At 37.5% G+C, this 17,495-nt stretch overlaps 1 pseudogene; it reads right to left on the bottom strand.

The window, feature by feature from the left end:
- Positions 1–761: 761 nt before the first annotated feature.
- On the bottom strand, positions 762–1,256 carry LOC141519995 (large ribosomal subunit protein uL14-like; annotated as a pseudogene).
- Positions 1,257–17,495: the final 16,239 nt, after the last annotated feature.

The raw sequence follows: 17,495 nt of genomic DNA, 5'->3' as shown, positions 1-17,495 counted from the left end.
AACCTTGATGGACTCATTCATTCCATCAGTGCAACGATCAGAGACAATTTTGTGCTGTCTGCAATGGAGAATACCATCTGTATCCAGAGAAAGAACTATGGAGTTTGAACAAAGACCAAGGACTATTACCTTTAATTTAGGGAAAAAAATTGCTATCTTATTGTCTGATCTTGCTATCTCTTATACTTTATGTTTCCATATGATTTCTCTCTCATCACATTCAATTTGGATCAAAGTATACCATGGAAACAATGTAAATACTGGCAAATTGACTTCTGTGGGGGGGAGGGAAGTAAGATTAGGGAAAAAATTGTAAAATTCAAAATAGATAAAACAAAAAACAAAAGGAAAAAACCCTTCCTCAACCCCTGGTAGTCAGGCTTTGAAACGGATAACACTGATGTGTGTGTGTGTGTGTGTGTGTGTGTGTGTGTGTGTGTGTGTAGCTGGCTATTGGTGCTACTTTATTCACTAGTTCACCTTCTAATTCTATTCCCTTGTCTTCCTGTGGCAGTCCATCCCCTTCTTCTTCATGGAGATTCCCTAACTCCCAGTAAAATGTAAATTAGCTTGATTTATATCTGCAAGTCAGTATTCCCACAGATTCTATTATTATAGCTTCTTTCCCTCATCTTCCCTAGCAGTGTCTCTACTTTCCTCAGTTTCCCACAACTTATGTAGAAATGAAACTAATCACTTATCATAATCCATTCTCATTTTTCCCATACAAAATTTCATTTCTACACCTTTTAATTTTTCTTTTCTTTTTTTTTTAGATAGGCAGACACTTTAATGGGGGTGGTTTTTTGTTTACAAATGAACTTCTTAGGAGAATCAGGCAATGCTGCCGGCATTAGATGCAATCTTGGGCCACAAGTCAGCACACTCCTTGGCAACAGGTCCTGTGATGGCTGAACTTTTCATCTTTCCTTTGTTGTTTACTATGACCCCTGCATTGTCCTCAAAATATAAGAACACACCATCTTTTCTCCGATATGACTTTCATTGCCGTATTACCACTGCTGGATGGACCTTCTTCCGGAGTTCTGGTTTTCCCGTTTTGACTGTGGCCATTTATCATGTCACCCACACCAGCTGCAGGTAGCCTGTTCAATCTTTCCTTAATCCCCTTCACAGAGATGATGTACAGGTTCTTGGCACCTGTATTATGAGCACAGTTGATAACAGCTCCAACTGGGAGACCCAAGGAAATTCGGAACTTTGCTCGAAGACCCACCACGTCCTCGCTTAGACATCTTGGCTCCCGGAAAGTGCGAAAGAACACCTTTTAATTTTTCAAATTTGGTTAGCAATTTTTCACTTTCTTTCTCATACATGTCTATTTCCTTGCCCTGTATTTCATCAAGTAAGCTCATAGTGTTCTAGTAATGGGTAAACCACAAACATGAAGTCTGTCTATAGGGAGAGAACATAAGGATGAGAGACACACTTACAGAATCAAGGGGAAAGTTACAAAAATTAACCCATACAATTAAACACCACATATTATTAAAATATATCACCAACTTCTGGTCCAATTTTCTTTCTTCTGGAGACTTCTGATATTCTTCTACATCTTCTGAGTCTGTTCACAAGAAGCCCTTTCCAATTCAGTTGACTTGTTGAGACCTTTTCTGATAAATGAACTTTTTTTTTTCAGGTTTTTGCAAGGTAATTATTAAGTGTCTGTGACCGGATTTAAACTCAGGTACTCCTGACTCCAGGGCTGTGCTTTATCCACTGCACCACCTAGCCACCCCAAAAGAAACTTCTTAACATAACATTTTAATCAGATCACTGTTAATTTTTTCATCACTAGACACTGAAATTCTGGAGTTTCTTAGGTCATGACAATTTACATTTTGACTTCCCTACTGTCATGCTGATATACACAGAAAATTTAGTTACAAATAGGAATTAACCTAGCTTGGCTTTATCCTATTTCTTTTAATCATCCATTTGGAGGATGCTAATTCACTCTAACATAATTGTTTTTCTACACAAGCCAGATTAAGTTGAGTTTGTAAGATATACATTTGGCAATCATCCTAACTCAAAAGAGTATCTATCTAGTAAGTAACTTACAATATTAACCTTTTGCTATTATTACAATAATGACTTAAACATCACGAGTTTGATGAGAAAAATGAAATTTTCTCCCTATTTCTAAATATATACCATAGGTTATCCTTCTCCTAATATACCCAGTTGATTCACATTTCTTTCCTTAAACTAAAACTTGAAACTGCAATTGTACAGAATCATATCTTTATATCATAAAAACTTCCCATTCTTCTTACCTAATTATCACCTCTAAGATAAAAATTAAGGGATCTTAATACTTATCTAAACATATACCATATTTCCCCACATATAAGATGCACACTTTTTTGAAAAATTTGGGGTCTAAAAACTGGGAGCGTCTTATACAATGCTTGTAGATTTTTTTTTGTTGCATTTCCAGCTTTTTCAAGCTTGTTGTCTTTTCATATTTGTTACTGGTAAATTAGGTTATGTCTTGCCATGTTCTGTCCAGAAATGACTCAGAAAAGATTTTTGTACAGTGCTGAATTCAAGTTCAATGTGATCAGGTTTGCATAAGTGAATGAGTAAGTTTGATCCACCTTCAACTGAGCAAACATTACAAGCCTAGCTCAGGGAAGAAGAAACCATACTGAAAACAGCCTGGTAGAAGAAGACCATGAGAAGCAAATCAGCAAAATGATCTGAGTTAGAGTGGGAACTAAAAGGATGGACTGAAGAGCAAAGGGCAATTGGAATTCCTGGGTCCACAAAGATCTTTCAGCATGAGTCAAGGAGAATTGCTGATGACAAAGAAGTGACTGATTTCAAAGGTTGACACAATTGGTGCTTCAGGTTCATGAAATGGAATGGACTAAGCATGTGTCTGAGCACCAGATTTGCCCAGGGAGTTTTTGTGGTCAGCCACAGACCAGAACACAGGTAGGAGAGCAGTCAGAGCCTCTCCTAAGACAGTGATTTGTCTTCAAACACAGATGAGGATGAGCTAATGGATGGGAGTTTTGACAGTGATGAGGAGTTGTATGAATTTTATGATGAATAAAACTTGAGTTTAATAACTTTATGTAATGTATTTTTTTTTCAAATTTTGGCCCCCAAAATTAAGGCGTGCCTTATACATGGGGGAATATGGTAGCTGACAACAGGTGCCAGAGCCAACACAACCTATTTGACTATTAAATCCAATTGACCTAAAACTTCTTTATCTGGTTTGCTTAAAATAACTTATTATAAAGATCTAGGACACCAAAGGAAAATTCCTTTATAATTTTTGAATGTCATTGTCCAGGCAGAGGTCATGTGGGTAGTCAAATGTCTTAAGCCAGATTTAATCAACCAGTTGAGACAAATATCACATTTGGGAAATCAAGTCAGAAAGGGTCCAACCTCAGACCACATTAAAAAGCTGCCCCTTAAACTGCTCATCCCTGTCACTAGTAGTCTTAAGGCCTCCATTGGGCTTCAGAACATTGACTCACCGGCACTTCCTTTTCCTGACTAATCTGCTGTCAGAATAGAAAGCCAATTTAAAAAGCCCTATAGGGTCTAAAATTGTAATTTTACTTAATTACTTCAAGTGAGTCTAGTTTACAAGGATTAAATATCAATTATAATTATGATGGAGTCTCAATTAATAAGCCTCTGACCCCAATATTCAGATCTGGTTCTGAGTGTCCCACTTGGGTCCTTGCTAAAATTAGGAATTCTAACTGGCCCAACATCCCCTGTCTCCTACCTCTGGCTCAAGGTCTTTGATCTTCAGTTTCTTTTTTTTAAATCAGATCTTTTTTTTTTAGATTTTTCAAGACAATGGGGTTAAGTGGCTTGCCCAAGGCCACATGGCTAGGTAATTATTAAGTGTCTGAGGTGGGATTTGAACCCAGGTACTCCTGACTCCAAGGCTGGTGCTCTATCCACTGCGCCACCTAGCTGCCCCTTTTTATCAGATCTTATGCAAGTTCTTCCAGCATCTGGAGCAGTAGAAACATACCTTTTCACAGGCATCTACTCAAAACTCAACCAAAAGGTCTGTCCTTCTGGTGCCACTAGCTTCTGATCTCTGGATCTACATCCATTTGTCTTAATCTTATCTGCTCTGTCCCTTCCTCCTCTTTTCTTACACAAAGATAGTGTGTCAGATGCTTCTGGGCTAAAGAGCACCCCTCCAAACCTGCGGTTTTATACAATAACTAAACACTTCCTTTGGCAATGAGATTGCCCATCATCTCCAGACTTCTCATAGAACAATTAGCTAAAGATTGCTGTAGAGAAATCTCAAATTACCACTATTATTTTATCTTTCTCATATTACATAAGTGCTTTTACTTCAAAACAAACAACCACAGTTTTGGGATATATATGTATCCAAAATAATCCAATTTACATATATAGCTAGAAAACATCTATAAAGACAACTTCACATTAAACCTGTTTAACCACTACCCAAAGTCAAAAAATGATTACTTTCAGAATTCTTTCAAACCATTAGAATATTTTAGATGATTTGAAACCTTAAACATGTTATTAATTCCAATATGACAAAAGAACAATGAGAATACCATATCAATTACTAGATTTTACAAAACAATCTTTCCATTATTACATTATACATAAACCCCCAGAACTATAACAAGTTCCAATATATAGTTCCAACACATTGTTTAAAAATTTTAGGGATCCCAAAGAGGGTCATAGTTTTTAATATTTCCCTTTGGAGTATTTAATGATCAATTCCAGGCTTTGACATGTTACTCTAATTGTAAGTACAATATATTTGCTACAAAAGTATATCACATAACTGATAAATATTTCTCCGTATTTTACTTACACAATTTTTTTAATTGCCCAATCAACTTCAGAGCCCCCCCCCCAAATAGAAAGAATCCTCAGCTCAGGATATTCTTTCCAGTGTCCTGTTTCAATAACCTTCTAAGGATGCAGTTACCATGAGGGAAGTAGTCCACAATCTTTACTTTAAAATTAGACATAGAATTATTAACTTACATTAAACATAAAATTCTTATGCTAACATCTTATTCCCTTAGAACAAAACTAAACGATAAAAAGGTTTCCTTAGCTTAAGGTAAACCTTATAACTCAATATCTTTTATATTTTGTTTTATATGCTTATTTACCTCTATCCCAAATATACATCTATTTTCAAAAAGAAAATGAGATTTTCCAAGAATTCAATCTTATACATATGATAATTTTAAAACCCCAATTAGATCTTATTTATGCCACGGATACCACTAAATGTTACATTTACATCAAACAAGATTTCAAATGGATACATTTTCTTATTTCTAAATAACAAATGTTATGTAGATTTTACTTAAGTCTTATATATATATATTCCTTTCCATAAACATGTGATGAGAGATAAGCTTATTACAAACTTTCTTCTTTCACCAACAAAAAGACCTTGTGAAATTATAATGTATTATCAATATTAGCTCACAGATTAGCAGTTCATAAACCCATTACATAAATGCCTTTTATATAATTTGTTTTTTTTTTAAGTTTTTGCAATGCAATGGGGGTTAAGTGGCTTACCCAAGGCCACACAGCTAGGTAATTATTAAGTGTCTGAGGTTGGATTTGAACTTAGGTACTCCTGACTCCAGGGCTGGTGCTCTATCCACTGCGCCACCTAGCAACCCCTAATTTGTTCTTTTCTGACAGTGTTTCTCTTTCCTAAAACAAATCAGCAAAGATTCCTGATAACATTATTATTAGTCGATATCGTAGAGAGATTCCCAAGTTTCTTCACTTATAATAAATCCCCATTTCCACAAAACTCCTGAGTATCACTTCCCTTGAACTCATGGTGGGTCTGTTGGTTCCAGACAGGGAAACATATCAGTCTCAGTTTTTTTCCTACAAAATTATTCTATAATTAAGCATTTTTCTCTTTAAACACAAGAGGGAGACTTTTCCTTTCAAAAAGTCTCTCAGCCCCATCTTTTCACAGAAGGGCTTCTAAGAGGTATACAGCAGCCTTTGCTATAGAAATGCACCAGAGAATTCTGGGTCAACTCAAGGAACTAGACTGCTTTGCAACACCACAATTTAAATCCCCTAGTATATAGTTTATTTGAGAATCTACTCTTTATTACTAGTTCTAGCTGTTATATTTACCTTTATATATATATGTATATATGGCTCATTTAGGGTCACCCAATCTAAGAGATAATAAAAAGTTCAATTATTTTTGTATCAACCACCTCATAGTCATAAGACCTAAAAATGTACTTCTTTACTTCCTCCATACAGAATAATAAACTAATTTACCTTTCTTTGTGTAGTATGTGAATTTCCCTAATCCCAAATCTCAAATATTAGGTATTCCTAATAAGGCAAATTATAATACCATTTGTCTCTGCATAATTACAGATGGGTTCCCTTATCAGAGTTCCTGCCCCATCCCCCACCCCACCCCCTAGACTAAGCCCCTAGAGGAGAAAATTGCCTTCCCTCCAAGATAAACTATCAGCTAAATCTCTGCTGTTTCACTTCACTCCTGATCTAAATACTGTCCTTAACTCCCCTCAAATCTATTCCTTCCTTTTGCACAAGAACAGTTTAAACATCCCTCCTAGTTAACAAACTGTTTGCCTACTTTCATTAGTATAATTCTTAACCAAGTACACACTGAACAAAACAACCTTTTATTCCCCACTGTATCCTGTATTTCTGATGTTCATTGTTTCCCAGACAATTTATTACTAGAGAATTAATTTTACTTTAATTCAGTTCAATTTTGAATTCCATAATCCTAGAAAGATTATATAGTTCATCTTTATTATTCAGACTTATTCATACCTTCCTCACATACCCAAGACTATTCCTCTTTATCCAAAACATGCCTTTCTTAGATTCAGAGAAAGCCCTATGCTGTTCACACTTTTCATTCCCTTTTCTTCTCAAGTTCCTTAAATCCATTCTTCAAATTTCCCATTAATATTATTATTATTATACCATACTGCTTAACCCTATTTCAGAGTTCATTGACTGACTTTAGTACATATGTACTTTAGTACTCTGACTAGATCCAACAAACTTATTAAACTTGTACTTTCACAACTACATCATTTTATCTTTTCCTTAGTTTGTCATAATTAAAATAATCCCCTTAAAAGATATAAATATCCACTGACAAATATTTCTTTTAAACCTCTTAGACTAACACCCCAGCAACCAAACATTTTAAAAATACTTTATCAAGTTTTATAGCAAGAATTTCACTTTTCACTGCCTATTTTCCCCCATCAAAAGGCATTCTAATTTTGAGAAGCAGTGACTCCCAAGTCCCCAGTTCCAGAACACCAGAACAGGAAGTTTTCCAGGCCGAAATGCAGCAGCTTATCCCTGGTGGGGGAGACCAAGCTGAACTCTGGCAGCCCAGCCCCAGATCAGAGGTAGGAGGAAGACAGAGAAGAGGGTGGAAGGGAATAGACTTATTCCATGTAGTCCTAGGATCTTTGAACAGCTCCTAAGCAAGATAATGCACTGGCAACATACAGGGCCATGTAAATCATGAGTCCAGACTTCCTGTCTTTGTTGATGATCCTCCCTGATTCAAGATGTCCAGATCCTGAACCTTCATCTATAAGAAACAAACCCTAACAAGAACTCAGAACCATCATTAGTGGACCAGAGGAGGATCCTTTTATTAAAACATCCTTAAGGATGGGTGTCCATAATAGAAACAGGCACATGAAATCAGACATGAAATCAGGGCCTTTTATCTCCTGTCTAGAAACACAAGCCCCTCCCCTGTCCCCAATTGGTTGGATATTGCCAAGTTCAAAGGCCTAGCTGAAGTGTCCAATTCTCTCCCCACATGGGTTCAAATTCTTTTTTAAAATTCTTTTTTATTTATTTAAGGTAATGGTATGAAGAGTGAATTGCCTAAAGTCATCCAGCTAGGTAATTATTATTAAGTGTCTGAGGCCTGATGTATCTGTCAGATTTGAACTCAGATCCTCCTGACTCCAGGACCCATGTTCTATCCACTGGACCACCTAGCTGCCCCCAATCTGATGACAGCAAAGATGCTGAACTTCAAGCATCGTCAAACAGGACAAGTTTTCTAGCATCCTGATTATGTCTTTCTGAGTTTGTAATTAACATAGGAGGAGATATCCATTCACCTAGTGGCAAAGAACACTGTAAAGATTGAATACTGTCAAAAGAAATCAGCCTTTTTCTTTTTTTTTTCTTTTTTCTTTTTACCTAGAATAGAGTTTATTATAGAAAAATCTTTTAAAAAAATTTTAAAATTTTTTTTAGATTTTTTTTTTTTGCAAGGCAATGGGGTTAAATGGCTTGCCCAAGGCCACACAGCTAAATAATTATTAAGTGTCTCAGGCCAGATTAACTCAGGTACTCCTGACTCCTTGGCTGGTGCTCTATCCACTGCGCCACCTAGCCACCCCAAGGGTAATAGAGTTTATTATGCTTTGACCCAATCAATTCATCAAACAAGTATTTATTGAGGACCTTCTAGGTGCCTTGCATTGTGCTAGATGCTAGTGTTTTCAGTTGTTTTTTAGTCATGTCTGACTCTTCTTGACTCCATTTGAGTTTTCTTGGCAAATATGGTTTTCCATTTCCTTCTCCAGATCCTTCCCTAGCTTCAGATGGGGAAACTGAGGCAAATAGTTACCCTAACTCTCCCAATGTGACATAGCTAGTAAATGTCTAAGGCTGGTTAGTTCTTGTCCTTCATTATTGAAGGAGACCAAAATGACATCACTATGTTTGAGGCAAATTACAGTGTGTCATACTGTAGCTGATCAACTCTATGTGAACAGCTGGGGTGTTTACTTTAAACTATGTATGTCACATTTCCTTTGAGCTGCTTCAATTCTACCTTTCTCATACAAGACACCACCTTCACTGATGAGGGCTTGCCATGCTGGGCAGTTCTGTGCCAGTGTCCCCCATGCTGCACAATTAGTTCCAAAGTTCTTAAGAGAGAACTTCAGGTGTCCCAGTATCGCTTCCTCTGATGCCCTTGTGAGCACTTGCCCTGTGTGAGTTCTTCATAAAAATAGTCTTTTTTAATGTACATCTGGCATTCTAACAATGTGGCCAGCCCATTGTAGTTGCGTCCTCTGTAGTAATGTGGGAATGCTAGACAGTTTAGCTTGAGAAAGGACCCCAGTGTCTGGGATCTTCTCCTGCCAGGTGATCTTCAGAATCTTCCTAAGACAAGTTAAATGTAAGCTATTCACTTTCCTGACATGGTGCTGATAGACTGTCCAGGTTTTACAGGCATATAGCAATGAGGTCAGCACAATGGCTCTGTAGACCTTCAGTTTGGTAGTCAGTCCAATACCTCTTCTATCACATAATTCCTTTTGAAGCCTCCCAAATACTGAGCTGGCTCTAGCAATGTGTGTGCCAACCTCATTGTCAATGTGTGCTTCCCTAGAAAGGACACTACCAAGGTAAGTGAACTTGGCCATAGGACTCAAAACTTCTCTATTTGCTGTAATCAATGGTTTCACATATGGATGGTGAGTTGATGGCTGATGGAGCACCTGTGTTTTTTTGGTGTTAATTGTTAGACCAAAATTAGCACAAGCAACAGAGAACTGATTCATACTTTGTTGAATCTAAGCTTCAGAGGCTGTATCCAGTGACCAGTCATCTGCAAACAGAAGATCATGCACCAACACTTCCTCTACTTTGGTCTTAGTTGTAGCCTTTTCCAGTTGAAGAATTTGCCATTGGTGAGGTAGCTGACCTTGAGGCCATGTTCAGCCTTAGTGAAGGCATTTGATAACATGGCTGAAAACATCATGCTCAAAAGCAGGCCTTACAGGAATTTGTATAGAAATCTTATCTCCCTTGTACTTTTGAGCAACCTGTGGACTGAGACTGAGTCTTCAAATAACAGTATTTATAGCTTTTCAAGTCTGCAAAGCTTTTTACTTGGTATATTGAACCATTTGATCTTCACAACAACCTTTTGAAGTAGATGTTATTGTTACTCTCATTTTACAAATGAGAAAATTGAGGAGAAGGGAGCTTAAGATATTAGTATAAGTCTGTTTTCTCCATCAAGACCAAATTGAGGCCTAGGTTCCTGGGTGGCAATTAAAGTGTTAAATGAGTAGCAAAACTTTCATTATGAGTAAAGTGATCAGAATCTTTTTTCACCTCCTTTTCTAGGGAAGGCCCTTGGGAGAGAGGTACTAGAGTGGGGTGTTTGGTGTTGGACGTACAGACCAAGGGCAAACTTTACACTTATGTAAACCAGTCTTATTGCTATACTTCTGTCCATTGCTTTCTTTATTCCACCCCCCCCCCCCCCTTTCCATAGGCTAAATCTCTCCCTTTTTTTCAACTTGCACTTTAGCCTTAGAAGTAGTTCAGTGGGGTGGATAAAGCACAGACCCTGGAGTCAGGAGTACCTGGGTTCAAATCCAGTCTCAGACACTTAATAGTTACCTAGCTGTGGGACCTTGGGCAAGCCACTTAACCCCATTTGCCTTGCAAAAAAAAAAAAAGTAGTTCAGCTAAGTATGCCTTCAGGTGGGCCTGTGTCATCCACCCACACCAGAAATTAAATCTCCAGGATTTAATAGAGGAGAAGAAGCCAAATGCTAGCCTGATTAGAAGACACTTGATGGGTTTAATACTGGAAGCTAAGGAGTAGCCAGGGCATAGAAGGAAAGACCTACCCCCATCAGAGGGAAAGAGATGCCATTTTGTAGAGTTTGTGCAAAAATTTCACATTCTTTTGTTTCATTATACTTCCTCCCAAACTTGCTTCTTTTCTTGACTTGTCTGCTTTTTGTTTTGAGGTTCCTATAATTTTTTTTTCAATTCAATGGGGTTAAGTGACTTGCCCAAGGTCCCACAGCTAGGTAATTATTAAATATCTGACTCAGATTTGAACTCAGGTTCTCCTGACTCCAGGACTTGGCGCTCTATCCACTGCGTCATCTAGCTGCCCCCTATAATTTTTTTAATTTAAAGCTTTTTCAAATAACAAATATTTGTTTTCTCTCATTCTACTTTGTTCTTGAGAAAGAAAGAAAATAAAACAGAACAGAATAAAATTATGTGTAGCCAAGCAAAACAAATTCCTTCACTTAATCAAAAAAGTGTCTCAAACTACACTCTGAGTTCATCACCTTTCTATGAGAAGTGGATAGAGTGTTTCATCTTGAGTCCTCTGGAATTATAGTTGGTCAATTTACTGATCAAATTAACTAAGACTTTCAAAAGGACTTGTCTTTATAATGTTGTTGTGTTATAAATCATTCTTCTAGTTCTACTCACTTCATTCTGCATACTTCATACAAATCTTAAATCTAGACTTAGACACTTACTAGTTGTGTCTTAAACACTATATAATTGTTTAATCCTGGGTAAGGTATGTTAGTTCTGTCTGCCTCAATTTCCTCAATTGCAAAATGAGGATAATAAAGGGTTGTTGTGAGAATAAGAATAACATCATATTTGTAAAGTGTTTAGAATAATGCCTGACATATAATAAGTACTTGATACCTTCCCTTCTTTTCCCATGATACTCTGAAACTATCCCTCTTCATCATTTTTTTTAAGGTTTTAGCAAGGCAAATGGGGTTAAGTGACTTGCCCAAGGCCACACAGCTAGGTAATTATTATGTGTCTGAGGTCGGATTTGAACTCAGGTACTCCTGACTCCAGGGTTGGTGCTCTATCCACTATGCCACCTAACTTCCCCTTTATCATTTTTTTTTTTAGTTTTTTGCAAGGCAGATGGGGTTAAGTGGCTTGCCCGAGTCCACACACTAGGTAACTATTAAGTATCTGAGTTCAGATATGAACCCAGGTACTCCTGACTCCAAGGCCAGTGCTTTATCCACTATGCCACCTAGCTGCCCCTTTCCTTTTATCATTTCTTATAACAAAATAGTAGTCCATCATAGTCATATACCATAAAGTGCAACCATTCCCCAATTGATGGGCAACCTCTTAATGATGAATTTTTTTTGCCACCACAAAAAGAGTTCTATAAATATTTTTCTAAATATGGGTTCTTTTTCCTCTTTCTTTGGTATCTTGGAATATAGAAGTGAGACTATAAGTTGGTAAGTTAAAATACATGCAGTTACATTTCCAAAATTGCTGAAGCAGTTCACAGCTCCACCAATAGTGTATCAATATACCTGTTTTCCAACATTCCCTAATGCATTTTTCATTTTTCCTTTTTGTTGCCTTTGTCAATCTGATGAGAATCAATAATCAGAAGTGAAACTTCAGAGTTGTTTTAATTTGCATTTCTCTAATTATGTATTATTTAGAGTATTTTATATGGGTATTTCTTTGAAAACTATTTGTTGGGCAGAGCCAAGATGAAGGCATGAAGGCAGGAATTCTGGGAAACTCATTCTCCAAAAAACTCCAAAAACCATCAAATTCTGACTCTAGCCAAAATTTAGAGGGGCAAAACACACAGAAAGACTGAGTGATACAGTTTTCAAGTCTGCAAGAAAGGTCTGTTTCACTGGAACCAGGAGTTGGAAAGAGCCACAGTGCAGCCATAGCAGCAGTGCAGCTAGGCCAGAGCAAACCAGCTCCAGCCTTCCAGGAAGTCCATGGGATGCCTGAGTCTGTGTCAGAGGGGGTGGTTTCCAGACCTCTTGGCCCAAGGATCACCCGGGATAGCTTGAAGAGATGGTGAGAGAACTCTGCCACACTTGAGTGAGTGCAGAGTGGAGCACGGGCCTCAGAGCTCCCAGCACTTCAATAGCTCCCAGCCCACATGGTAAGGGGGTTGGGGGAGACTAGAGAGGTCTCTTTGCTCTTCCTGGGGCAGGACTCTGCTGTTTGCCCACATTCAGATCCAGGTTGCAGTTTGGACCCCCATACTACCATAGCCAAGCAGGGAACCTCCTCACAGCTTTAGGGCAGAAGGGAGGGCCTGTGGTCATCCATGTACCAGAGCACAGGCAAGAGAACAGTCAGAGTCTCTCATAAGACCTTGGAGGAATTAAGGTCCCTGTAGGGAGGCCCACCCCAAACCTCCCAAAGCCTTGGAAATGCCGTAAATTAGTCATAGACTGAGGAAATGAGTAAACAACAGAAAAATAAGATTCTGACCATGGAAAATTACTTTGGTCCCATGGAGGATCAAAAGAGGACACTCAGAAGATGACAAAGTTAAGCTTCTGTGTCCAAAACCTCCAAGAAAAATAGAAAATGGTCTCAGGCTACGGATAAGCTCAAAAAAGACTTTGAAAAGCAATTAAAGAAGGCAGAGGAAAAATTGGAAGGAGAAATGAAAGCAATGCAGATAAATCATAAAAACCAAGTCAGCAGCTTGGTGAAAGAAATACCAAAAATTCCTGAAGAAAATAGCATGTTAAAAACCAATTTAGGCCAAATGGAAAAAGCAATCCAAAAAGTAAGTGAAGCAGAATTGGTCAGCTGGATAATGAGATAAAGATGCTCTCTGAAGAAAATAACTCTTTCAAATATAGAATGGAACTAAAGGAAGCTGATGACTTTGTGAGAAATCAGGAAGAAATAAAATAATACCAAAAGAAACAAAAATTAGAAGAAAATGTGAAATATCTCATTGGAAAAACAACTGATTTTGAAAACAGATCCAGAAGAGATAATTTAAAAATGATTGTACTACCTGAAAGTCATGACCAGGAAAAGAGCCTAAACTTCATTTTTTAAGAAGTAATACAGCAATGGGGCGGCTAGGTGGTGTAGTGGATAAAGCACCGGCCCTGGAGTCAGGAGTACCTGAGTTCAAATCCGGTCTCAGACACTTACTAATTACCTAGCTGTGTGGCCTTGGGCAAGCCACTTAACCCCATTTGCCTTGCAAAAACCTAAAACAAAAAAACAAACAAAAAAAGAAGTAATACAGCAAAATTGCCCTGAGATCCTCAAAGCAGAGGGTAAGATAGAAATTGAGGGAATTTATCAATCACCTCGTGAAAGAGATCCCCAAAGAAAAACTCCCAGGAATATTATAACCAAATTTGGGTGGCTAGATGGCACAGTGGATAGGCACTGGCCCTGGAGTCAGGAGTACCTGAGTTCAAATCTGTCCTCAGACACTTAATAATTACCTAGCTATGTGGCCTTGGGCAAGCCACTTAACCCCATTGCCTTGCAAAAAAACCTAAAAAAAATTTTAGCCAAATTCCAAAACTCCCAAGTCAAAGAGAAAATACTAAAAGGTGCCAGAAACAGACAATTCAACTACCTTGGCTCTAGAGTCAGAATCATACAAGATTTGACAGTGTCTACATTAAGGGTTCATAGGGCTTAGACTATGATATTCTGGAAGGCAAAAGAGCTTGATTTACAACTGAGAATCAACTACCCAGCAAAACTAAACATCCTCTTTCAGGGTTGAAAAGATGGACTTTCAGTGAAACAGGGGACTCTCAAACTTTTCTTCTGAAACAACCAGATCTGAATAGACAGTTTGATCTCCAGGTACAGGACTCAGGTGAAGCATAGAGGTGGTGAACAAGAGGGACTAATTATGAGGAGCTTAATGATGTTGAACTGTTTGTATTCCTGCATGAGCAGAAGATACTGATAACTCACATGAACTTTTTCATTTATAAAAGCAGTTAAAAAGAGCATATATATAGACAAGGCACAAGAAGGAATTGAATATAATGGTATAATATAGTAAAAATATGGAGTCAATGGGTAATAAAGGAAAGTACTGGGAGGAAGAGAAAGGAGAGGAAGAAGAGGCTAAGATATTTCACATAAGAATCAAGAAAAAACATTTACAATTGAGTGGAACAGGAGAGGAGAAGGCAAGGGGTATGAGTAAGCCTTCATTCTCATCAGAAATGGCTCAGAGAGGAAATAACATACACACTTAATAGGGTATAGAAATCTATCTTACCCTAGAGAAAAATGAGAAGAAAGGGAGGGGATGAGGAGGAATGGGAGCGAAGGGGAGAATAGGTGAGAGGAGAGGGAAGATTGTGGGAGAGGGTACTCAGATACCACACACTTTTGGACAGGGCCAGGATGAAAGGAGAAAGAGAATAGAATAAATGAGAGTGGGGAGGAATAGGGTGGAGGGAAATATAACTAGTAATAGAAACTGTAGGAAAAATATTGAAGCAACTTCTCTGGTGTATTTATGATAAAGAAGGCAACTCATCCCAGAGACAGAGCCATTGGAAACCAAACACAGACTAAAGTACATTTTTTTTCTCTCTTATTATTCTTGAGATTTCACATCTTTTTTTGGGGGGAGGAGGGGTGTTTGTGTTAACTTTCACAACAAGATTATTGTAATAATATAAAAATAAATAAGCCAAAAAAAAGGAAACAAAAAGTTACAGTCCCAGAGTACATTTCTAAGGTTTTAATCATTTTTAGGAATCCCTCCTGATTTCTGAATGTCACTTAACTGATTGTTCAAAGTGTTAAAAGTTAAAGGTTAGTTTTTAGTAAAACTGGTGGTCAGTTAATGGCTATCAATACTTTTGATACAAGTGAAACCTGTATATATGGCAGAAATGAGACTAATATCTATTTACCTTTGCTTTCTACAACTGGGTTCATAATGTGGTACTCCTCCAGCATAAGTGTGACTGTCAATAAGTTCAGTACTTTGTGTGGAGATACAGTTCAGCCACTATTAGAGGAATAATATTAGGGCCCAAACCTGGAGACTGTCTCTTTTCCTCAACAAATTAAAGGTACTAAAACTGCTTAGATCTAAAAAAAAACTAAAACTAAGCATGCTACTGTTCTCAATTTGATCATTTGTAGTCTCCAGAGACCATGTTATGTAACAATCCTCAGGCTGATCAGATATGGATGTGGGGGATGGGAGGGGATAATGGTACTAGGAGAGGTACAGCTTGTTTGATGTCCAAACACATAAAAAAGAAAAATAATTTTTCAAGCCAAAAGTGGAATATAAATAAATTTCCTCCATATTTTAGTTGTTCCCCACCTGACAAGGGGAAGACAAGGCCCCCTTATTTCTCCAGGCTCTGAAGAATGTTGATGGTGACATATTGTGGCCCCTTCTCTAGCTAAGAATATAGGACTCCCCCAATTCCTCAGATTCTAAAGAACTTTGATAAAATGGTATGCATGTCTTTGATTAATCCCCGAATTTGGGAGGGTTCTCCTTATGGGAAAAGAGTCAAATTATAAAAGTCAATTCACAACTAATCTCCATAGAAGAAACTCTCCCTTCTGATGGAAAATTCCATAGGGAACCAAAAGAAAAGGGAGACTTTTTCCTAAGGGAGTCTGGAGGGCCAAGTTTCCTCCTCTGGTCTCAGGAGGACCTCCAAAACTGTGACTAGTAAAATGAAACTGAGGCAAACTGAGGAAGTTTTCTCCTGGCAAAGTAACAGTTTATTAACAGTGATATGAAATGTAGTCAGACTGACCCCCTTAAACAGGTCTGGGATCCTCATGAGAAAGACAAAACCTTGGTTGGGGAATGTCACAATTGGCTAAAACTGGGAGAGGTGGATTGACTTCAAGAGTAGATGATCACACCCCTCTCTGACAATTAAAGTGTGTTAATTGTTTTATGGGATTCATAAACCCCTAATCATGTTTGGGAGTCCAGAACCACATAAATCAGAATTACCAGGTTAATGGCTTGCTTGTTGGAATATCAAACCACCCCTAATTAGACAAGGACAAGCAAAGATAGAAGAATCATGGGGAAAGGGGAGCTTTAACTTAAGCTCATTTTTTTTTACAATAAACAGAGGCCCTAGGTTAAACTGATTAGCAAGCAGATGCCCCATAGGTAACTGTATATTAACAATATCATTCCCTTTCTTTTTTTAATATTATTTTATTTTATTTTTTCCTATTACATGCAAAGATACTTTTCAATATTTATTTTTTAAATTTTTTTTAATATTTATCTTTTTGTAAGCTTTTGAGTTCCACATTTTTCTCCCACCCTCCCCATGACAGGTTATACATGAACAATAATCATGCTAAACATATTTCCTTTTTAGTCAATTATTATTCCCTTTCAACCATTCTTTTAAGCTCATCTAACCTTCAGAGAAACTGTGTTCTTAAACCCAACTGAGAAATGGGGTTTCTCACATATGGGCAATAGAATCAAGTACAGAATAGAATCAGTTATAAAATGATACAGCATAATTTTGATTTCCTCAGAACAAAAATGTAAAGTGCTTAGCACAGTATCTAGTGTGTAATAGGTACTATATAAATGTTAGCTGTTATCATTATTATTATTATTATTATCTATTGTCTTCTCTGAAGTACTCAAGAAAAATCAACATACTATAGAGTATATCTAGGTTTCCCTAAATATGGATAACAAAGTTTCTATTCCTATACAGGTATACAAGGTATCACTTGCATATGGGATATGGGACAGACATTAACTTGCATAAAATGCATAAAATAAAAAAAATTAGTCCCTCCTTATTCACAAAATATGG

This window comes from Macrotis lagotis, chromosome 4 (genome assembly GCF_037893015.1).
Source record: "Macrotis lagotis isolate mMagLag1 chromosome 4, bilby.v1.9.chrom.fasta, whole genome shotgun sequence".
Classification (NCBI taxonomy): domain Eukaryota; kingdom Metazoa; phylum Chordata; class Mammalia; order Peramelemorphia; family Peramelidae; genus Macrotis; species Macrotis lagotis.
Note: the sequence above shows the minus strand (reverse complement) of the source record. Positions and strands in the feature narration are given on the sequence as shown.